At 37.0% G+C, this 24,793-nt stretch overlaps 1 protein-coding gene across 6 annotated transcripts in view; it reads left to right on the top strand.

The window, feature by feature from the left end:
* LOC120539587 (C-terminal-binding protein 2) overlaps positions 1–24,793 on the top strand; it is a 391,023-nt gene that overhangs the window by 10,381 nt on the left and 355,849 nt on the right. The gene's annotated exons all lie outside the window — the stretch shown is intronic.

The following is a 24,793-nucleotide window of genomic DNA, read 5'->3' as shown; positions in this document are numbered from 1 at the left end:
TTCAATAAAACAGTTTCAGTGTTACAGGAAAAACATGGACCCAGGAAATCCAAAGTAAAGGTTGTATAGCAAAAATGCAAAGGAGCTTTTCACAACAACTAGAGATGTCATTTGAGTCAATCCAGCACAAAACCTGGGCTCTGCTGACACTACTGAATGTAAAATGCATTTTCTTATAGTCACTGGCGCTAAAGGAGAAGTATGTTAGGTCAACTATATGGATTTTGCCTGCAGGCATCCTCTTGTTTCACTTGAGCTATGTTACCATTCATTCATCCATTGTCTGAATCCACTACATCCAGTAACAAGTTACAGGATTCAGTGTTGGATAGGTTGGAGCTTTTTGTACTAATGCTACTAAGAAAGAAAGAAAGAAAGAAAGGCTGGTCTGTCATTTTCCACTTCTCCCAAGAGTGATAAAGCAACAGAAGCCGCATTCCTACCCTTTACATAATGTGACTACTTATAAACTTGATGTGCTAGCTGCTGGATGACTTGATCAATTAACACTTGCAGTTTAAGAGATTATTTTTTATATATGGATGGATGTAGTAAAGACCAGATTAGCAGCTGTCTGATGTGTTTAATTCTAGGAAAGTAAAAAAGGCTGCTGAACTGCATTAGTTATCCCCCAGGAACATCAACCTTGAGTGAAGAGTTCAAGATTAATTGAATGATAGGAAAGCCCTGGTACATTTGTTAAAGACCCGAGACAGGGACTTATCAATTTTTGTCCTTGATTTTGAAGCTGCTAAAGGCCAATACCTCATTATCTGGAGTATTTTGTGTAGCTTGAGTTTACATTTAATGGATGAAGAAGGAATGCAGCATGGCTTAGTTTAACAGAAGGAAGCACTACATGGTATGGCTAGCTCTCAGTGGTTATACCTAACCTCAATGCCTTGAATCCAAGCAGAGTTGGAGCTGCCTAATCCAGTAAAATATTAAGTCATGTCTTGTCAGGATTCCTCAAACCAGAAATTAAGTGTGTAATTTGTCAATTTTAAATACAACTGCCTAGTAAGGTACCCCTCGTGACTGTTTTTCCCAGTTATAGTTTCTCGGACAAACATCTTTGTACCAGGTGTTGCAGTATGTTTGTTAACCGACTCATGAAATGGCTTGAAGTGCCTGACCCTGCACAAAGCTCAGTGCTGCACATTGGGTGATGAGATCTCTGGTTAGTGTTGTATCTAGTACCAGCTTTGACTTAGATTGACAAATGTGAAAGATTTCAGTCCAAAGTATGGACACTGAATGTTTTTTACACCAGTAAACTTTATGTTCTAGATTCTGTTTGCTTTAAAATAAATTTACAGCATACTTAAAATTAGCTACCTATAATGACACTGTAACTGCAGTGACTTGTCTGCTTGATCTGGTCAATTCAATTACTAGCAGTTTCCAGTTTCCATGTTTTTTAAAACCTTTTTTCAGCAGCATGTTCTGCTAAAACAATGCAAATTGCTGTACCCATACATTCATTTGCCTTTACCACCTCCTGTTGCCATTGACCATTTCATTTTGGTGGTTATTGCACATGCTACAAATCAACAGGTCATCATCACTACCTAAAAGGTCAGCTCAGCTCTTCTAAGTAATGGAAACGAGGATGTCAGTCATAGAAATTGTTCAAGCCATTCAGTGTGTAGAGTCAAAATTCTCCTTCATATACTGCTTGCTTTGATGTTCGGTAAATTGAAAAAGAGTAGCACAGCCAACTGCACTTGGTGGGGTGCTTCCTCCTGTCATTGAAATCATCCATACATTCATCCATTTGCTTAATCCACTTAATCCATGCATAGGTTTGCAGGGAGCATTAGTCAAAAGACAGGCTTTCACATAAGTTTATCACTGGCATATCACAGTCATACACCTGAATTTACTCAGATAAGATCACGTAGCCCATTGGTCTTTGGACCACATGAAAAAAACCAGGAAACACCCATGCGGACATGGTGGACACACGCAAATCCACACAGACAGTGAGTGGGCCAGGATTTGAGCTACCAAACCACCTCTTTTAGACCTGCTCACGGACATTGTCAGATCTGTGAAAGGTATAAAATTTAGTACATGCTTTCTGTTAAACTGAAATGCTTGCAAAGTCTGAACAATATCTGGGTGATATTGGGAGGTAATAACATACCTTCACTGCCTCTTTCCAAAGGCAGGAGAGTTGTTTCCTTAACCATGTCTTTGAAGGTCAGAACTGTTAAGTAATGGATAAGTAATATTAGGCTACTTGATACTTCTAGCTACTCTACATCATTTTATATGTGAAAAGTTTCTTATGAACATCATATAAATCAAACTATAAAGTTTTGAGAACATCTCACCGCTTTTCACATTAGTGGCTATTTTCAGGGTGATTATGATGTAGTTCCCTGGACATCTCTACCCTTAAAAATATAACTTTACCATATCAGCATTGAAACATTTAATCTAAAGTGAAAGAAAGATTACATAAAACACATTATGGTTAGTGTTAGATAAGGGCACTCCAAATACAAAATTTAGAGCTCTGGCCATATTGTTACCGGCTATATATCAGGGTAAATAGTAGAGTGTACAGTACTTTTCTCATATGGCATTCAAGGAGAGCTTTATTATTTAACATCTCTTCTTCTTCTTTCAACTGCTCCCGTTAGAGGTTGCCACAGCGGATCATCATTTTCCATATCCTCCTGTCCTCTGCATCTTGCTTTGTTACACCCATCACCTGCATGTCTTCTCTCACCACATCCAAAAACCTTCTGGTAGGCCTTCCTCTTTTCCTCTTTCTGGCAGCTCTATCCTTAACATTCTTTTCCCAATATACCCAGCATCTCTCCTCTGCACATATCCAAGCCAAAGTTTTATTACATGACACCAAGGGTTGATATTCAGCACATTTTGTAATCTCATTTTTTTTTTCTCAAAAATGTTTTCATCTGGCTTTTACCTATGATAAAAAGTTGTGACTCAAATAAATAACTGATGTACCTTCTGTCATTCCCCAACCCCAGGCTGAGAAACTTATTTACTTACCTGATCAGGTTTAATTATGTGTAAGCACAGAAGTGGACAAGGTAACCTCTACCCTCACTACTCTGTTCAATCAGCTGAGATTGACTCCTGCCTTGAAATGCAGTTAATGAGTGAAGGCTATGTGTGTGACATTAGCTGAAGTTGCCAGGGGCAGCACTGTGAAGTGGATCCATTTTTTCCCTTTAATAGTGCAATGTACTTTACCATAAAATGTAATCTACAAAACACATTCCTTATAATCACACCTCTAAGTGGCAAGTGTCTAAGCCTGTTCTTTCATGTTCCTGCTGTTCGTCATACAACAATACTGAATCAAAAGCGTCTTCAATTCATTCTTATTTAAAGTGAATAAGTAAATGCAGCTAAAGTACATTTTGATAGGACATTATTTTATTCCGTTTGAAAACAAGTGACCACAATAAGAACCGTGTAAGCAAAGAAGGTCAGATTGAAAGTACTGCACTGGACCTTACTGTATTATAACCCTTCTAAAATTACAATATGACCATACACTCTGGAGGGGAAAAAAGGCTACAAAGCAGAATAGATTCTGGTGTCACAGTAATGATATGGAATTCTGAATACAATAGATGAACTTTATTAAATATACTCTTTGCAAGATAAGCATTCTCATTTTTATTTTGGGAAATTATATACTAATTTATGAGCATATTATGACAAACGTTATTGGTTGTATGATGAAACAGGGATACTAACAAATTAAAAGGAGACAGAATTAATCCACCAGAAAGTACATCTAATCTGCTTTTGTTTTAAAACGTGCATTAGATCCAAGAAAATATTTAATTAACATAACATTCTCAAACCCATTTAATCCAATTTAGGGTTGCGAAAGGCCAAAACCCTTAACAGAGGCATCGTTTAAATTATATTTTTTCAATTAAATTTAGCTGCATCAGTAAATTTATTTAATGGATGTGAATATCGCTGGTCATCAAAAAGGTCCAGTAGTTAGCACTGCTGCATTGTGACTCTGAGAACCTTAGTTTCATTCCAAACTATATGTTGAAATTCTATGTAGTATGAGTAACAGTTTCTGTACCTTGTTATAATAAATTGCAAAAAGGGCTCACTCATTTTGCACATGCAGTTGAACGTGGTTATGCGCAATACGTGAAATGTCAGCAATAATATTGTACATAATTGTTTTTGTTGTGGGCTATTGAGTTAGGCAATGTTTTTAATAAAGCCTATACAAAAAAAGAATATGGTGGAATGCAGTCGATTCAAAATGAATATAGACAAACATATGAGATAGCTGACATAGTTTTTCAGTGATGGGTGACATGATATGATTAATTATCTTGAAGTCATAATTCAATACTTTTATCTTTATTGAACTGTCTATACAATTTGTTGACTTTTTCAATGTAGCACTTCAATTTTTTTTAAAACTACAGGCTTATGTTATTTTGCAAGCTTGAAAGAAAATTTAAGAGAATGAAAAACAGTTTCAGGATTTATCAAGCCATTGTAATCATCTCTTAAAATGTTCTCATAAAGACAAATAAATAGTATTTGGTATAAAACTTCTTCTGCCAGTTAGTAATTCATAATTCTTGTTGGTTTGGTTAATATAAACTAATGTTTCCTGGTTTAATTGATCAGAAAATAAACTTTTAGAAAGTGCATATTTACAAAGATGAATTTTACTATTTTCAAATTTTGTTTTTTTGAACAAATCATGATTGTAAAGACAGGAATAATTGTAATTTTCTTCTTTTTGGGACACAAATACAAAGTAATGAGAAAAGCAGACTAGAAAAAAACAAAAATTGTACAGTGGTGTTGGTATGTGATGGTTAAAGAATATCACAGTACTTTAAAGTAAAAGCAAATGAGTAGAAAAGCAACTGACAGTGAATATGGCCTCACTGAATTTAATCATTGGAAAAACAAATCTGTTGTTGTTCAAGGAAGACATACAATCTCAACCTCAATTTAAAGAAGAGGTTATTTCAGCTGTCAAGAAATCACAATTCGAATCTCTTATACAGAAGTGCCCCTGTTGTTTCATTTTTTGGTTGACATTTCTAAATTGTTTTAAAAACCTAAACTGTAGTTTCTTTAAAATTCCTGTAATGACTTATCATTTGACAGGTTTGTTTCCCCGATATTATTAGTTTTGTGCCTCATGTCTTCAATACGGAGTTTCTCTTACTGTTTTTGTATCCACATCAACCTACCTTCTGTATCGTATTGCTTTCCAAATGATCCTGTGTTTAAATGCTTTGTTGTTTAAAATGTGAAAGCATTCTTATTAAAAGTAGGTACAAAAAAAAGTATTACACACAATAACTCTATGCCTTCTGTTTATTTCAAATGTCCTGAAATTGTATGTACTTTTTCTTTATTTTTCTTTCTCTCTGCTCCTTTACATAATCTATCCAAACGCCTGTTCACAGCTGCTTTATTTCTATGAGTTGGGTATCAGATCTGACCTTAGAATTTTGTGAAGGGAATGATGTTGCTGCTTTGGTTTGTGTTATTGTTGTTGCTGCTGCCAACCTGGACCATTTAGTTGGAGCTAGTAAGCTCACCATCAATACCTAATGCAATGTCATGGATCAGTAATCTGCTGCTGATTGAGCACAAGACTTCTGCTGGAGGGGAAGTAGTTTATTTGTTTCTTTTGTTTTCTCTAAACCTAAGACACAATGTACCTCTGATGGTCTTCCCACCTTCTGACCTGGTCAGCTGCATAAGGCAGATATAGGGTTTGGCTCAAATTGACAACAGAATAAATGTGAATTTCTGGGTTGCATTTTATTTTGTAAAGATAAATAGTTGCACCCAAGCACCATCTTTGATGATGATTTTTGCTTTTCAAGTGACTTTTCCAATCACACATATCTTATAGTCAATAAGAGCTGATTTTGTGCATTACCAACAGACATTCAAGGCATTTACATTACATTAAAAATTCACAATCACACTGGGCCTCTTTACAGAAACCAATAATCCTAACATGCGTACCTTTGGGATGTGTGAGGAAAACTTAAGTACAAGGGGAGAACACACAAATTCCAGAAAGACAGTAAACAGATAAGCCTGGCACGCTGGATTTTTGAGGGAGCTGCAATAGCCATTGTTTCACTCTCATATATTCTGTTCTTTTCTGTTCACTTACGTCATGTCATAAAGACGGTCACAGTGGTAATAAGCTGAGTTGAGTAGGACCATGGATACTTTTGTTACGCTGGTCCCCATGGACATGCAATGGATAAAACACCTTAAGAAAAGAGATGGACGGGTATGAATATGGTGAATGATGGTGGCTTGGACATCAGCAGTAAAGAAAATGAATGGATATATAGTTTATACAATATTTATTGGACATAATAACATGGTAAAAGTAGCACAGTGGTTAGGTTGAGACATCAGGGATCCAGCGTCTTGGGTTTAAATGCTTTGGCCGGTCTTTGTCTCTGTGGAATTTGAATATTCTACCAGTGTCTGTATGAGTTTTGCTGCGTGCACTCCAATTTTGCTCGCACACCCCTAAGATTTGTTTTAAGTTAATAGGTGATTGTGAATGAACCATGTGTGTGAGCAAGCTGGCTGTGAAATAGACTGACACTCTTTCCAGGGGTGGGTAATTTCTTGCAGGCACTTTTGCTCATAGATTAGAATGAGCATGTAACTTTATGTCAATAATGCAGTAAAGAAAAAAGTCAGCATATAGTTTTTTTTCAATAAGAATCAATAAATACAATATATCATATTTACAGTTTATGTGACTCAAAAAAGAAAGCAATGAAGAAAATACCACATCAACAGAATTCCTCTGCATTCAGTAATATAAGAATTCTGCTAGACACTGACTTTTGCTTCACCTTGCCTATAGATGTTTTTATTAAAAAAGCCTATCAGTTGTAAAGTGGATGACATTAAACTAGGCGGAGGTGAAATGTAATCCCAGTGTGTGATCCCCAAGGAACAATGCAGGTTCTTGTAAGAATAAGAAAACAGCTAAATGACAATGGCAGTGTGTAAAACAGCTGGCAATGCCTTACAGACGGACGTTTTTCTTTGCATGTACATGTGCAGTCGAGACGCGTTACCTACAGTTTAGATTTGGGACGTTACTGAAAATGTAATATAACTGTGTAGGGGATATAGCAGTGGCTACTGAACAGGCTTATAAAAGCAACAAGGATGAAAGTCTGTTTAGTAATATTACACATTTTGTGCATCTAAGTATATCATCTAAGCTTGCACAAAGGAAAATTTGCACCCATTAAGATGTTAGTCTTTTATTTTTGTAAAGAAAAAACACATCTGGAAAGTTTATTGTATCAGATGTAAGTGACAGATGAAGCAAACAGGAATGTTCATCCTTCTGCTTTTGAGCACCTGATGATTGGCCCAGCATCAACCAAATCCCCATCCTCATTGCCACAAAGTCAACACTTAGTGTGCTCTTTGTATGAATGGCTTAATATGAATTTGTAAGGCTCTGGGAAAGGCTGCCTAGCTGTTGCTATTGCCAAAATCCTGAAAACTCAAGCTGACATATACACAGGCAGTTTTGTTTAGTGATGTGTGCTAGATTTACCAGTTCAAGGGCAGGATTACAAGGTGGATCCATCCGTCCACCCCCACCCCTCCACCTTGTATTGTATTTCAATTTCATGCTGACAACTTGGTTGATTAAAGGAAGCATCGAACACAGCGAGCCAGATCCCAGGCCGGCTGCCGCCCTCTAATTCTACCGAAAGTGACACCTTCCAGAAGGGTCTGACATAAACATTTGGAAGGCAGTTTGGAGATCAATCATCAAACCCATTTCATCCAGTTGCAGGTCCTGTGGTCAATCCAGGCAGCATTGGGCATATAGCATGAACCACCCCTGAATGGAACATCAGCCCACTGCAGGGCACACGTACTTACACACATACCAACACTGACTCAAAAAGGGTAAATTATCTGAAAATGTACTGTATATGTTAGAGATATAGGAGAGAAACATGAGTAAATGCAGGAAAATGTGCAAACTGAGACTGAGCTGGAATTTGATCCCATGACATTGAAGGAGTAAGACCAACCTAAAAGAAAAAAAAAAAGAAAACAAAGGTAATGTTTGCTTTTCAGGAGTTTACTAACTCAAGACTAGATATGAGCTATAGTGTAATTGCTTTAAGACTGACAAGCCAAAAAACATGATCCCACAACCTGCAATAAAACTTGCCTTTGAAAAACCTTCTTTTGATTTTCCTTCAGTCATATTCCTTCCTGAAGCAGTGCAGCCTTAAATCTGGGTAAAGGACCACTGCTTGAATGAAAGGACTTCTTAAAGAGCTTACTTACAAGCAGAGAGTAAGCCATTAACCTTTTGATGTAGAGCACGGAGTAATGGGATCAATGGCTTGTTTTGTATCACTGGGAAGAACAAAACTCCACAATTAATTGTGCCACACAGCACCAGTGCTGCATCACCTTAAACAGGACCCTGCCCTGCCTGCCAGTCCTACAACTCTGTGCTTACTATCAGCAATGACATTTGACTGATCATCAAAGAGAATTTTTAAAAATAGAGGAAAAAAGCTGTTCATTCACAAAGAAGTTCAGATTAAACATTAGCAAAATGTGTCCATGACATCTGTTTACCTCACATGAACTCAGCATAAACTGTTTGTATGTAAAGTGACTTCCATTAATCACGGTAAGGGCAGGAGAAAGCCAGCTGCTGGAGGGCTGATTGTATAAAAAAAATGGTGAACTACTGTAATAGGAAGGAGGCACGCTGATAATTTCCTTCTAAGATTTCTTTCAGTACGTGATGCAAACATTTACTGAACTCACCTTGTGCAAACTGTATTCTCAATGAACTATGCTCAGAAACCACAAAAAGCAAACACTGAGTTATTGACTCTAGGTGTCACAGCAAACAGACCTGTTTATAGTGCCATTCGAGAAGAACACTTTCCAAAAGCTTTTTAGAATAGCCTATCACATTTCTGTTAGATAAGCATCTTTGTACCATTTAAGTACAATATGATCCTCATAAGGGACTTCATTGGGGTCACATGGTAGTGGAGAGGTGCAGATAAAACTTTGCAAATTTGGTCGTCAGTCTGCGTGTTTTTCCCTCAAGGCCACACTGTCTTTTAATTGCATGCATAGCAATCATAAAGCAAAACACATTTCCTCAGACTTCACTTACAAACAATAAAAGCTGCAAAGACCTGTTTAGGCCAGATCCTAAGAAAGCATGCCTTGCACTCTGCTTTTATTAGGCATTCAGTGTGCAGCCTTACAGCTCGTTGGCTGCACTTGAAATAATAAGCTGTCTGTGTGACCCTGAGCAAGTTGCTCAAAATGCCTGTACTGAAATTGTAAGACGATGCCTTCTTTGTCTTTTGTATGTAAAGGTTAAGCATATTGTTGTGATTTTCACTATGAATGGGACTATATAAAATGAACCTTGATTAAATAATAAACCAGTACGCTACTGGTGCCCTCATTTTAAATTAAATTTGTGAACTGCCATCATTAGAGAGGTGATCCTGGTTTGTTTTATTTATGTAGATATTGTTTGTTTTCTACCGATCGTTAGACAAAAATAAGAATTTCTATATGATTGTGTTAAAGACAGCTACAGAATTTTTTAACCTATGTATTTTATGTGTATAATTATGAGACTGTATAAACATGTTCGAGACAATTGTAGGAATTTATCTGTGTCTACTATATATATAACTGGATAAGCAGAGTTAGGAAGTGGATAAATAGATGAAAGCGTCTGTGGTATGTTGATATAAAGCATATCTACAGGAAACCCACAAAAAAATGTGCAAATTCTACATCTAGTACTGTGAGAAAGTATTAGCATTCTTCCCAATATACTCTGTTTTTGCATTTTTTACACAATGACTGACCTCTGCCCTTTAGCCAAAATTCAAGATTGGGAACCTGAGTGAACCCACAATACAGTTTTTAAATTACTACTTTTTATGTTCAAGGATATCCAACTCGCCTACCATACACAAAATAATTGCACCCATAACTGCAGTACCTTTGGTTGCTTCTGAGTCATTCAGTTGTAGACTTGCTTTTGTGTTTTGGCTCACTGTGCTGGTGTATAACCCAGTTAAGCTCCGGCTTCAGGTCAGACAGATGACCAAGCATTTTCCTTAACATCCTTAGCATTGCATTTAATTCCAAAAAACATGTAAAAAGAGTTGTATTTTTTTGACATGAAAAATTACATTATTACATCTTAAAAGTATAATAATGATATAAATAATAATAGTAATGATGAATAAAAATAATATGAAATTAATAATAACAGTAATAATAATACTACTAATGACGCCAAAACAATATGTAATCTCAAAATGAGTCCTTTGTGTGGTAAATCTTAAAGCACAGTGAAAGACACAATAGAACGTCACAATCGGGACAGTAATAGCGTGTTTCTTTTCTGATTTTCTTTTCAGATTAATCAGTTTTTGAACAGCACACTGCACAGGTACAAGTTGGATTCTGCTTTTTTTCTCTTGGAGGAATATAATCAATAAATGTCTACCAATAAGATCCCCTGGATTGATTTGCGATGTGCTGAGTCGACCGTATCTCTTTAGCGGTAGTGTGGATGGTGGATGTGCGGCAATGATTTCTTCTACAAGCTGGCATGTAAAGTTTGCATGAGATACAGATTTGGCAGCTTTTTGTTTGTATAACATGAATGCATTCTAAACGTATTGTTTCACCAAATGATGAAATATCGTTTTGTAGTATTTGTTTGTTGCTTCCGCATAACAGGATAGAAAGTCAATTCTTCATCCACACGATTTATACTGCCCATCGTGCTATTGTAGTCAAACACAGCACAAGACTTCATAATTTGCTTCTTGCCCTTTTGCGTGTACAGTGACTGTAGCTACATAATGCTAAGAAGACAAACATCTTTTTTGTCCTTCCTTTTCAGCACAAGCACTTTACCATTTTGCCAAGCTACTAGTGCACCTCACAGTAATTTATCTTTGCCAAAGTCTTCAGGCATGCCACAATGGTTAGGATGCTCTGTTCCATATGCATCAGCCTTTGCAGCAAGATAGCATATAGCTCTGGTAAAGTATACAAATTGTCCATGGTTACACCGTAACCTTGTTCCAGCAAAACATATATCAAAGTCAGCACTGATGACGTAGCAATGCTGTACTGAATGTATTTCGAATCAAACATTGTCTCTTTCCCCGCGTACAGAATCGAATTTCAAATGTATCCCATTTTATCCACGACAGTCTGTCCTTATAAGCCATGAGACTTTCATCAATGCTGACATCATGGTCCGGAATGTAAACACTCAGAATTTTACTACAATCACCTGGTATATCTCCTAAACTTTCTTCATTTTGGGTGCAGGATGGGTATTCTCATCAAAGTCTTCATTGTTGGTAAGTGCAGATATTTCATAATTAGTGAAAATCTATACTCAGACATAATTTCTCTAAAGAATGGCAGCACTGACAGCACTTTTACAGCCCAAGTGATTCTCGGTTCTAACACTTGTGCAAGACGCATCTGTACAGTTGCCCAAGTGACATTTGGGACTAACGCTTTTACAACGGTCTTCGCAGCCCCTAGTAACGCTCGGGTCTAACGCTAAGGAGTTTAAGACTAAGTGCAAAATTCAGTTTCTTCAATAATATCAGTTTTTCTAGGTCCTGTAGGCTTTCTATGTTTTACTGTAGGCATGATGCTCTTATCATCGAATAAAGTATTATCTTTCCATTACATGTGGTGGGATCTTTGTCATCCAAAGAGTTCTACTTTTGATCTACCTGTCAATATCATCTACATGTTTCTTAGCAAATGGAACACAAGTAATGATGTTGCTCATGAACAGCCTTGCCTTGCTACTCGCTCATGTACCCATTTTTATTTAGTCTCTTCCATATTGTGGAGTCTTGAACAATGACATTAGCTGAGGCTATGGAGGCCTGCAGCTCTTTAGATCTTTTTCTGGGATGCTTTGTGACTTCTTGAATGAGTCGATGGAGTGCCTTTGGGGTAATCTTTCATGCTGGTCTGTACAGATAAATTTCATAACTGTTTGAAATAATCAATGGATGGATATAATGACTATTACTGTGTTATATAGGAGTCCAGGAACCTTAGAAATGGCTTTGTAACCCCTCCCTGATTAGTGCATGTCAACAGTTTTTTTTTCCTATCTCTTCTGTAGGTTCCTTTGATCGAGGCAGTGTTGTGCTAGAAACCTAGTGTTTACTTCACTCTCAGGGCAAGGGTCAATATTTTGTGCGGTGTAGAGTCAACAAAGGCTGGCTTTGATCAGTCTGCTGATTCTATATTATCAATTAACTTTGTGTCAGTTGTTGGATTGAGTAACTAAGAGGGGCAATTACCTTTTCACACAGGCATTACAGGTGATTGTATTAAGTAGCAAGTTAGAAATGCTGTTATGTACTTATTCTGCTTTTGTTTGTGAAAAATTACATTTTGTCTATAGATCTGAAGCCATTCATTGTGATAAATATACAAAAACAGAAGATATCAGAAAGAATGGAATTACTTTTTCACAATACTATAGACAGTGTCTTAGCCAGTAAAGGTAGAGTATCTACTGTGTCAGCGTAAACATTTTATTATTATTATTATTATAATGTACAGTATGTTGAACTTGACACCTCTACCCAAGGCAATATTAGAATATATTGACATTGTTTTTGTATGTTTTCACAATAGGAGATTGCTCAGTGTCTGAATGAAAACTTCAGGCTTGTGGTAAATTTTAGTGCTTTCTACACTGCCTGCCTATTTATATAGCATTCAGTATTTTGACTATGCTGTAGTTTAGTTCCAGCAGTTTGCTTGACTGTGCACTGCATGGGGCCCTGAGATAATTTTATGAGTGAGAGCAAAACTTTGCAATCAGAGTGCAGGGGTCTCACGTTGTTCTAGCAACTTCCTAGAAATGAAGAAGGAAGAGTTGCCTCAGTGTGCTGTTAGCTTCCAGAGTCTTAGGTGTGTGTGTGTGTTTTTTGTTTTGCTTTTATGTGTCTGGCACCTCATGTGATTTTAATATGAGCATACTGGGGAATGAAAGGAATTTTCTGGATTAGAAGTGTTGAGCCTTGCGAGTTAATTCTTGATCCTGGCAGAAAAAAAAACTAAGGAAAATCCTTACAATTTGTGTGAGGTAGAATCTGACAGTAAGATTTGATGAGATAAAAAAATCATCATTGTGCAAAGGGATGTAGGTAATGCTACATATTGCATCAACGTATTATTGTTTTTGGTTTCCTTTGCCCCGCTTCCTTCCCAGTGTAACATCCCAAAATATCTGTGCTGAATACTGTGCAGTCAGGCATATAGAAATTGAATATAATGTCATGTGCTGCATCCCATGGAGCTAGGACAGATGGCCTCCTCCATTTCACTACTTGTTAATTTGTGGAAGACAAAAAAGAGTTCATCTTTGAGCCATATGAAGTCAGGGGCTCATTTTTGGATGTGTAAACAAGACTCAGTATGCTGCTTCTGCTTCTTCAGTATGCATTCTACTTAAATAATTTATTGTGTACATTTTTATATATGCTGCATTTATTTCTTTGGCATCAGCAATATACATTATACTATCTAAAAGGTTGAGCTCATTAGATCTTTGATGAGGATTTTTGCATCCATCAGTAGATATGTACACATCAGCTCTTCATCTGTCTGCCATGGAATGATTTGGGAATCATAGGTTAAAAAGAAAACATGATCTTCATCGTAACGCAAAATGCTTGCATTTGAAACCTCTTGGTATATCTGCCTGTTGTGCTCCTGCTCAAATTTTGTCTGTGGCTCACTTTCACCCTGTCATTGATAGTTCTGGCCCTGTCTTGTAGCTGAATTTTTTTTTCTTCATTCTCCAGACCTGTTCCAGTTTTGAGTGTCTGTGGGATGCCACACTAGTCATTGGAAGCTGTTATTGTTGTACTGTTTGTGAAATTCCCCAAAGTGGCCTCTTCCTCATGAATGGAAGCAAGAGTTCCGATCCTCCTGCTCCCATCTGGCTAAACAACCACTAAGATCCCAGAGCAGTGGCCCATTACACAATATTCACCTTTGCCCATTTAAGCAGCCGCCTACAATATTTGACCTGTCATCTTTGCTAGTTGCATGTTGACTTTGTCAGGGACTGTGAGAACTCTGCAGGCTAAAATCACTGTGACGGGGTGGGCAATTTTTTTACTGAATAAAAAGACTGCTGTATTGCTGGTATACATGTGCAAGAATGTGAGGACAAATATATAAAGATGACAATAACCTAGTGTTTAGGGGAGTAAGTACAGACCAAAACATCATTGGTTCGATTTTCAGACCTAAGCTGCCTATCCATCCATCCATTTTAAGAGTAAGATTTTGGGAGCTAAAGCCTAGCAATAATCAAAACTGAGCAACATTCAATGAAAGATGGATTTAACACCTTCGTAAAGCACTCATGCTCATGTATTCACACCAATCCAGTTTGGGAATTTTCAGTCGAGCCTGACACCGTGTCTTTGGAGTGGAACTGTAAAAAGATAAAACTGTGCCTCTTTGTTTCAGCTTTACAGTGATTTTAACATTGAAATTGTTAAAATCATCTGAAAGGTTTCAAATCAAATAAGACTGAAATATGCCCAGAAAATGGCATACACTTTTCTAAACTTTTCTTATTGCATATCTCATACATATCACTTCAAGCTCTATGCCCTATTGAAGTACGTACTTTAACGTAAACAGTAAAGACAGTGCAGTGCTGCATCAAATAATCACGCAAAGAGCACCACAGTACTCCAGAGCCATTAAATAGACTTTTAAAGGGATAAGGTCGGTAGTTTGGAGTCGGCAAAGAACCTGCATGGCAAGTCTTTTTAAACTTGGAAAAATCCACAAACACACTGGGGGGAATGTACAAATGTCCCTCAAGCGATTGACTGGATCAGATTTTGAGGCAGGGATCTAACCTTGCTACCTTCAGTCTGCTCCCTTTTCTATATCCAGATTTCTTAGTTAGAATGCCTATCTCAACATAAACCCAAGCTGCATGGCAAATCATGCCAGTCCACTGGAGCATGCATTTCCACAATACAACCATGCAAGACAAACTTTGACTATAAGAAGATGTTTCTGGAGTAAACCCACGTGGATATGGTTTATGTGTTAAATCTGTTACATTCCACATGATAAACACCACAGCCTGGAAATGGAGCAGGCAACTCTGTCCAGAGTAGTGCTGTGCATCTTCCCCTTCCTCCAAAGACAATGTCATGAAAGAATTGCAATTCATCCTAATGAAAGTTTGCCTGTGGGCCTACATACAGTATCTAAACATGGTATAATTTATCTGCTTTTATTAAAAGTACACTTTGTATTCTTTCCTTGATCTTGTTCCATACTTTAGTTTAAAAAATGTTTTTTTTGGTACTTCCCATAACAAACCCAAGTAACGCTGGAGGGCTGTGCCTGCGTATTTCAGACTGTTCTCTGCTCCCACACTGCCAGTTAAGGCACATTTTATTGTCCTGGGCCTCAGCCAAATTCCAAGAGCGATGAAAAGCTCTCTTTTGTTTTTGTTTGTTAATACTCCAGGCCACCAAACTTTTTTTTTTTTTTTAATATGTAGTCACTTGACTCCACTGCAGTTTAAAAAAACTTTTATCTGAAAATAGTATTTTCTTGCATCTACAGCCCAGTTTCTCATCAAGCCCCCTCCTCCTCCCATCAAAATTGTTCTTGCTCAGTTCCACCTTAAGGCAGATTGGCCCATGGCTGTTCTGACAAACAAGGCAGATATAATTTCACCAGTGAGTAAACATTAAGCAGGACATAAAGAAAATAAATGAAGATAACACTAAAAACCCCAGAGGTGAGATCAAGTAGCAGAAAAGTAATTATGAGGGATGTTTATGGCTTACACTCTATTAAAGAAAGGCTCTCCCTGCAGCAGTGAATGAACACCCACCTGGAGAAACTGATGTACCACAGAGCTCCCTGTGACTAAATCATAGGTCATTTTATAAAAATCTGTCTGGATGTTCCTCTGAGCTAAGAACAAACTACAAAAAAGTTTAGACAGTGCCAGCAAGTTGATGCCAGCAAAGATAATGAGTAGTGAGTTAGAATTTGTGAGCATTACTTTAGAATAGAGAGGCAGTGGCATCTTTGTGATTTGTGTACCCTTATACAGTACAGGTATATGGAGAGAAGCAGCTAGTATGCTGCAGTAATTTTTAAACACAATGGCACTGCAGAAACGTTTTAGGACAAAAAATATTCAGCAAACCTCAATTTGCTTGTTGGTAGTAGGGTGGTGCATTACTGTATAAATCACTTAATGGCTGTTTAAGCATACATTTCAAATATGTTTTGTTTATCTTTGCTAAAAAAATGCTAACTCTGCAGCGATAATATTGAATCCTAAGGGCAGTTGTGCCATGGTTAAGTGTGTCTTCCTCACATCTCCAGCTTGACACCTGGCTCAGTCTTTGTGTATAATTTGGATCTATTCCCAGAGCCTGCTTGAGTTCTCTCTGGATATCTCCACAAGGAATGACTGGGCCTGGGAGCAAACAAGCCACTGGAGCAGTGGGCACCACCACTATCCACCATGCAAAACTCTGATCATTTTGAAAATGAAATATTTTTGCCTGCTGTTGATTAGCATATATGGAAGCCCATGTAGTCATCAATCATCATACTGTATTCTCCTTATTGATCCATTTTATGAACCCACTTATTCCATCTTAAGATTGTGGGACTTCAAGCATCTAGATCACCTTTACTGTTCATAAGGATTTCTTGACAACGGCTAATATCTAATAAGCTTTCAAATCATATCCATTTTCTTTCCAAAACCTCCATAGAGGACCTCACAGAATTCATTGACAAGGATCAGTGTGCAGGGCCCAGCTTAGTTATATTACTGTACATAACTCTCCTCTAATGTATAATTAATTATTTACACAGTTTTCATGTGTTGGCCGTAATATCCATATTTTACGTATTACAGGTGTTTTAGTCACTGAGGGCCATAAAAACCAGAACCTATAATGGCAACACTGAGATAAATGCTTGAGCCAATCCCAGGTGGAACATCTGTCTCAGTGAGCATTAAACACACTATTCCTGGCTTGTGTTACAACATTTATTTAATTTGTGCTGTTTTCATTTTTGAATTTTAATTCACATACTGGGGTTTAATTTTCTTTATAACTCCCTTCTTGAAAGGGAATTCTGTTTTTATCCCTCTTTAGATTAGTTAAATATTATTTACTTAAGCTGTTTCTTACTTACCCAGAAGGGCCACACGGTTTTGTGTTTCATCTCCTTCATGTTCTGCTTGTGTGATTTCTACCTGTCTGTCTTCTCACACTCACTCTTCATCTCTCTGTTGTTGAATATTGTATGCTATGAATAAAAAATACACACTCAGGTTTTTATCCAGCTTAGTGCTGTGTTTCAAGTTTTCACAAAACTGTGGTGTTTTTTTAACCATACTAGCCATGTCCTGTTTGCTCATCTTATACCATGATGTAAAACTGTAGACTAAGCGCTTCTTTGAACAAGCCTTTGCACATGGCAAAAGCTATTGACTGTTCTCTTGCTCATGATGTACTACTTCTTGTGCAAGTCAATATCAAGTTCCAGTCACACCTTCACGTATTTCTCAGGGAAATATTTACATTGCCATTTGTGCCTTCCACTAAATGCTGTGCCAAATAAGGGTCCCACCATTAGTGCCATGTAGTGGATTCCTTTTAGTTCCTACAATTTAAAGTGATCCTGTAAACTCATCATTTGTCTCATGCCACTTCAAGATGTGTCAAAAAAAGTTTCATTATCCTGTTGAAAAAGCCCAAGTTTAAAGCCCAATTGTCTAATCATGCTTTTGACATACTGTATTCCTTCCCTTCATATCTTGTCCCTGTCTCACCTCGTGTAACTTTTGTCTTGCAGGAGGTTCAAATAATTCAGAATTTACTTCATATTTAGTTGAATGGTGTATGGCTTTGTATTGCTTAATGAATTTACTTAGAGCCTTTGCTTATCCCTTCTGTTTTTATATTGTAGTGAAAAAATGATTTTGTTAAAATGACTCTTGTGGGAATCATAAATCATTCTGAGACAAAGTTCATTAGGATGGAACCTGTGTCTGTAATTATTTGATTGTTTGATTGACATTTGTTGCTGACATTGCTGCAGTCCAGCTATTGGAATGCAGTTGGCAGTGAGATAGACTGTTTCTGTGTTTTGATAGTAATACTCTAATTTTGTGGAATATGCAACACAATCTGAATTCTACTCATTTTAACTCAGTTTCTCATTCTCTGTTTGTCCTGGTGTGGGTTGAGGTTGCATCTTACTGATCTGGACAGACTAGGCCGCCTAATCACTAAGAATAACCTCCAAATATTCCTAACAGATATAATCCCTCTTTCATGCCCTGACTATACCCTGGGCCTGCTTCTAGTAGGCCATGAAAGGCACCAAAGAAACGTCTTCACAACATGCCCAAAATACCTTAACTGGAATGAAGCCAACATGAAAAAGAGTAAGGTTCAGATATGATGCTAGATGAGTGACAGACATGTATGAGACAAATCCAGATACCCCAGACCTACTGTAACATTGATTACAATACAATTAAAACATTTAAAACCTTGCACTGGACAAATGGAATTTGAAGAATAATGAATTAGTAATAATGATAATAACATGTATTAAATGGTACTTCTCATGGCCCATTGTTGCGTAGTTTAAATTTCTGAAATAAAATGTTCGGTGTTCACATGAAGTGCAACATGGGATCAGCATTAATATTCATCTGTGTGTGTTTGCACAGAAAAATTGTTTTTTTATACCAGGCTTCACAGTGGACACCATTCTTTAACACTGAATATAGACAGTTACACCGTTGACACGATTTCCTTCAGTTGGAAAGCAGACAGTTTAAGTGAGTTGCTTAGGGCCAGATATTAAATCAGTAGTGGAAGATTAAACTTTTGACCTTGTGCCTTGCACTTCAGCTGTTTAGCCACTTGGCCTCACCGATTGTGTCAGAATAGCCACTGATGTCTTAACCAGGAGACCAGTGCAGAATTTAATGTTAACAGCCAAATCCTGAGATGTGTGGAAAGACTGAAGGAGCTTAAGCTAGAGTACTAGGAGTTTAAATGTTTTCCTTGTGCATCTGTAGGTTTTTCTCTAGGTGCCCTGATTTCACCCTAATGTCTCAAAGATGTGCATCTTAGGGTAAAAAGTATATTTAAATCTACATGCTGTGAGTGAGTTTGTGTGGACCAAGATGAACAGGCAAGGGCAAGGCCAGAAATGTGAAAATGGGTAGGCCGAATGGCAGCAAGTCGTTATTCTAAGACCAGACAAAATGAATCAGCTACTGTAGAATTTTCACCAATTCATGCTATTGGTATGCGGCATTATAGCTTGCAAACAACAGTGTTTGTTATAGACTTACAGAACTTAAAGAAAAACTGACAACTTCAGTCGAACATACTTAGCTTTAAATATCACCAAAAACCTATAGTCTTCTAAAAGCCAAACAAACAGAAACAGATCACCATACAGTATTTTAAAGGCCAATATTACACCAACAGTCACAAACTCTGAAACAAACTACAGAAGGTTACAGGATTTAATAGGCTAAAAAAACTCATACGTATTACACTGTTGCAGAGTAAATCATTTAGAACAGCAACAGGAACAGTGATAAATTTTGTACAATGGACACTGCAAAAAATCAAGGAACTTCACTCACAGCCTATAATCCATCCTTATAGAAGGACTAGGCTGACCCGCCTTTTAAGTTGACCACTTCTTAAGGCAATTCAATATGTAGATCAATTTGATATTTTATACAAACTCATTAATTTAGTTATATTGCATTTGAGCGGTATTACTTTAATACTCGTAGTTTCTGTTATTTTTGTGATTAAATTTAAACTTTTTTTCTATATTGAGGTCGCCCTTTTGAACCCCCCTGATATTTACTACGCGGTGAGGCATTTGTACTCCATCAACATTAATTATTTCCAGAGACGTAATTTTCTCTATTTTTCCAGCGCATCGCGCACAAAAGCAAGGGAACGATGGGAGCACCAGAACTCTGCTCACATCATGTCGCTTCGTACCGTAAGCTGCAAGTAGTAAGTCTGTGATAAGCGGAATACCGCTACGCTTTCCACTCACAGGACGGAAGGACAAACCCGACCGCTTTTATATAGTAAGAAAGAAGAAGAAGATATCACACAGTCTGGAGTAGAAAATCATCTTTTACCTGGAAAACGAAACTACAAATTCCATTGTGCATTGCAAAATGGACGGGGCGTGTGTGAAACTCGGTGCCTGCGTAGCACTCACGGGACGGAAGGACAATCCCGACTGCTTTTATATAGAAGGATTAGTGTGTGTGTGTCAGTGTATCTGTGTGTCCGTCTGACTGCTATGTCTCTGTCATTCCAACAGATGGCGTATCACAAACGTGCAGTAATAAAATGCTTCTATGTCTCTGTCATTCCAACAGATGGCGTATCACAAACGTGCAGTAATAAAATGCTTCTATGTCTCTGTCATTCCCACAATCATTTGCAGTAATAAAACACTTTTGTAGAAAGCAATGCATTTTATTACTACCTGCATTACAAAATACATTCCAATAAATGGTGCACTGCAAATGTTAATGCTGAGGTCTACATAGAATCATTAGATTTCACAGGCAGAGCAGCTAATAAAGTAATAACAAAATAAAAATATAAAGCCAAAACAGAAACAGCAAAATCATTCTGTAGCTCAGCATAAAAGTCTCTGATTGCAGTTTTGTGTGTTTTGTTTTTCTTTTTCTACTTCTGGATATTTCTTTTTCATTTTGAAACATTTCTCTGTGTTTAATCATTTATGCCGTGTTTAACTTATATGCTTTTTTTCCGGGCTAATTAGTCTTTTATATTGTGATAATTGTAACTATTCACTTGCTGACACCAGAATGGGAGTACATTCAGGTTTCTTTAAAAAGTGACATCAACACATAATATGGGGTCGCCAGAGACTGGTGAACCCTTTGGAAAGGACAGGTACCACCACAAATAAAGAAATGTCTTGTTTATGTTGCTGGCAATTTCCGATAGCAGCAAGTTGAGTGAGAATCATGAAAGTAGTGAATGTAAACACATTCCCAAGTTTCCTAATGCATTCAAGCAGGCGTTAGTCGTGGCGATTGCTTGCTTTCTTGTTGACTGGTGGTTGATAATGATACTAAACTGACATAAAACTGAAAAGAGAAACATTTTTAAGTGAGTACTTCCTGGCATCAGTTTGGGGAAAACAAGGTGTACATCTCAAATAATAAAAGAGACCAATTAGGCGAACTCCAATTCCAATCTAATGTTCCAAAGTGAAAAGGAGAAAAAGATTTTTTTAATAATTAAAAAGAGTCATTCCTGCAACCTCTGATTAAAACACAATCAAATCCAATTTAGAAGACTGTATATTAGTCTTGGGAAATTTTTGTTAATAAAACCTGAGGATATGGAAAATGTTCAGGCATGCAATTCAATGGAGCCTGACACAATGAGACAGTGAAAACAGGGCTCGCTGTTGAAGACTGACTGTATCATAATTTAGCGAGTCCCACAGTTTCCGTTCATCAATCTGATTTGCTCATCAGTATGTATTTCAGGGAAGTGTTTGTGCATTTTTACTGAAAATGGCATACCTTGAAATTCTGTATTCTGACCACTTACACTTCACTTGTCAGTGTAAGGAAAAGATTTCATGATTTTTAATCATTTTAATTGTTTCATACTTAGCTTTGCTCTCTGTTGTATCTGATTCTCACTGGGTAAGCTATGGCCTTGTGACCCTGAACTAAATGAAATAGTTTTGATGATGGATGGATGGATTGATAAATACATTGATGATGATATGTAGGCAATGCTGAAAGCTGGTTAAGGGTACATTACAAATTCACACAGACAACTGTAGATTCTGAGAGAAGTAGATGAAAGTGGAACATAGGACACCTTTCAATATAGACAATAGGTGTCATAATCTAGTTTTGATACCTTATAAATTGATTTTTTTTGTAGTTTTGTGTTATTTTACAATTACTTTCAGGAAATTATTTATTTTACCAATATTCTGATCACTTGTTTCCATTTTGTTATTAGCATTTTCCCACACATCATCATTTTGTGTTGTTTAGAATGACTAATAGACCTGTTGTTATTGGACATGGTGCCCATTGCTTGCCACACGAATGCTAGCTTGTAACACTTCATATCATCACTCAGTTCTCACATGAGATGGCAATGCAGCATGGTTCTAGTTGCCCTTTGTTATGTTTTTTGACTTTCCTTTTTGATATTCATTTGGTCCTTGATGCTGATATTTTTGTCTTTTTGGTGACAGACCACCATTTGTTGCCTTGACCATGACTAAGCAATATTGCTTGTCATCTCTTTAATCACCAAATAACTTGTCTTCTTAATTTGTCTCACTGCACTAGGCAGAGAAAAATTGAGCTACGTTAGATTCAATGAACTGATTTCATCAGAATATTCGATTACATTTTCACGCATAGTGGAAGAAAGTCATACTCTGCAAGGGAAAACCCGTTTAAGATATATACCCCGTAAATGCTGGTAATCAGGGCCAACACCGTGCTCCTTTGATGCCGCATCTGTATCAAAGCATCTTCCTTAGGGAATATTAGAGTATTAAAAGATTTATTTGAGTAGAACATGGACAAGTGCCATTTTTCCCTATTTTATTAAAAAGACAGTAACCTAAATTTTTGGTAGCTGCCCATCAGTGCCAAAACAGTGACCATCATAGTTCCATCCACAAATTTCTGCCAGCTAACTTCTTGAAGTGAGTTGGATAATTAATATGTGCTTTGTGAGTTTGTAAAAAGAACGTTGGGTTTGGCAGTGGGGGTGTTAATCCCACACAGCTCACAAGTGCTTAGTTAATATAAAAAAAGAAGAAAAAGGCCTTTGCATGCCTGTGTTTCAGGAAGCCGCAGACAATGTGCCATCTGCAAACTGCAGGGTGCTTGAGTGACACTTGGCCGCTGCTGGGATAAACTATTAGAATTGTTATTAAATAGCGGCTGCCACACTGGCAATCATATTAAATCTGGTTCAGTCACAAGATGCAAGGAAAGCAAGTGTGGTCTTCCTGGATAGCTGACACTGCAAGCAACAGCTAGTGGAGAGATCTGATACCGATACACAGAGTTGCCTTTATTAGAAGTAAAAATAAAAGCAAAGGAAGGGGCTTTCACCTTTCAGACTCAATATGAGTAATTTAGCATGTTCAGCCTGATTCAAAAAAGAGTTTGGTGCAGGTTTTGGCTAATAATACTTTTGAATAAATCAAAATGTCTAGAATTTTGCAATAAAAGGAAATAATGAGTAGTCTTCACTGATCAAGAAAAGAATTCTGTTAGTAAAACAAAATGATCATGGGTTCAAAGAACTATTGAGGTTTAACAGTGGGCTATACATGCAATGAATGAAGGTTGCAAGAGTTGAGAGTTTTGTATACTGATGACCTGGGGAAAGCTTTTTTCCTTCCAAGCCATCCACTCTTTCATTATGTTGGCTGGAAAGGGCAGGGGATTCCCTTTTGACACTTTGACGTTATTTAATTGCAGGGTGACAGCAGAATGGATTAATAAGCACTCGTCTTGCTGGAAGAGTGAGTGGCTTGAGAGAGACTCTTTCCAGCTGCCTTCTGAGATGCAGTACAGGTCCACTTAGTAAGCAGGGCTGAGACTCCCAGTTTTCACCGAATGCATTACTGTATTAATACATTCACAGCCTTTTTTCATCATAAACATCTCAGTTTTATTACAGTATATTGGGGTCTTCATTACTGGGCAGAACAGGTTTAGTCAGTTTAGGATGAAGATTTATTTGGCACCCATGTAGAAGCTCCAAAAAAGCTCAGAAAAAACACTGACAACACTTTACAGGACCAGAACATGGAATGATATAAGTGGAATACAATATAAAAAAATGAAGAATTAGTAATTGATAGTAAAAATCATCCTATGTTAATTAATCAAATAATTTCTTAAATTAATAAAAATACAATTTATTTCTGGGTTTGGCATTTTCTTCCTATATTATGATAATAATGTGTAAGAGGCCGCTTAGTATCCATAGCTTCATTGTTTGTTTCAACTATAAAAAATCTACAAAGAAGAATGTTCTTTTAAAAAGGTTTAATGGGTCAAAACCCTTTTCATTTGTTTATCCAGACTGATGATATTATAAATGTCATATATTTCTATAGGTGGAAGGAGAGATTGGGATTTAGCAAAAAAAATATTATATATACGCAAAGTTAAATCTTAATTAAAATGAAGGGCTGTCCTAAGTTCCTGCCTTGCTCTGTTTTTAGATTCTTACATAACCCCAACTATGATAACAAAGGCATGAGACTAGATATTTAAATTTCAAAATAATAAAAATGAACAAATAATTAACAAATGCATTCATACAGTAGGATGAGACTTGTTATTTCAGTTGCAAATTTATCAGCATGTTATTTTTAGATTTAGATTTTTGAGCTTGTCATGGGTTATTTTTGCTCAGAAAAATATTGCTGCTTTATAAATTAATAAATAAAAAGGAAATCTATTTAACAATTATTTACCATGAATGGAATAATGGGACAGTCCCGGGTGGGTTCCAGCCTTGCATCCAAATGCTTTTTC

The sequence above is a fragment of the Polypterus senegalus genome, chromosome 1 (genome assembly GCF_016835505.1).
Source record: "Polypterus senegalus isolate Bchr_013 chromosome 1, ASM1683550v1, whole genome shotgun sequence".
NCBI lineage: Eukaryota > Metazoa > Chordata > Cladistia > Polypteriformes > Polypteridae > Polypterus > Polypterus senegalus.
The sequence above is the reverse complement of the archived record's forward strand: the minus strand, read 5'-3'. Positions and strand labels throughout refer to the sequence as shown.